This window comes from Penaeus monodon, chromosome 33, assembly GCF_015228065.2.
Source record: "Penaeus monodon isolate SGIC_2016 chromosome 33, NSTDA_Pmon_1, whole genome shotgun sequence".
NCBI lineage: Eukaryota > Metazoa > Arthropoda > Malacostraca > Decapoda > Penaeidae > Penaeus > Penaeus monodon.
Window position 1 is genome coordinate 12,299,345 of NC_051418.1, and position 693 is coordinate 12,300,037.

General features: G+C 33.9%; 1 protein-coding gene across 1 annotated transcript in view; it reads right to left on the minus strand.

Moving 5' to 3' along the window:
* The window catches only part of LOC119594045 (ankyrin repeat and SOCS box protein 8-like), a 7,849-nt gene that overhangs the window by 5,935 nt on the left and 1,221 nt on the right, over positions 1 to 693 (minus strand). The gene's annotated exons all lie outside the window — the stretch shown is intronic.

Below are 693 nucleotides of genomic sequence, written 5' to 3' on the forward strand. Positions count from 1 at the left end.
GCATGGTTTTCGACACGCAGGTGCTGGGCACTGGCATCCGCGCAACACCCGGCCTCGTTCGACCTCACTCGTATGTGAGTCAATAATCATTTTCTCGTTAACCTAGCGAGACAGACATATTCCGGGAACCCGTGAATATGAATAATCAAACTGAAACGTACTAGCGTAATAATATGAATAGCTATCTTGTTTGTGAAACCTTTCAGAAAAGACTTAAACTATATTATCTCGGTATATGAATGTTTGAGAAAAAAAATACACAGCGTTCGATTTTCTTATAACTAGCTGTATGTTTTATATAAATTGATGAAGACATGAGATGCAAGTAAACCCCTAACAGACACACAACAAACAGTAAACTTCCAAAATGATTAAGCAAATTAACAGTACACGATTTAATGGTAAACTATGAAAAAAATGGATCTTTAATTGTTGACAACGGAGGTGTGAGTCACTTGTTTATTTAAATACATGAATGTCTTAGAGGAAATCCTTCTAAATCTAGGCCATATATGGTTAAACAAACGTAAAAATAAAACGTTTTTTTTATGAATCATTTTCAGTCCAGTTATACACTTCTTTATTCAAATCTCCAGCGTCAGAACTCAAGAATGGAAACAACAAATGTGATTTTAAGATTCATTTCATGCATACATACTCTTTATTCATATCAGAATATTAGAAGAACATAAA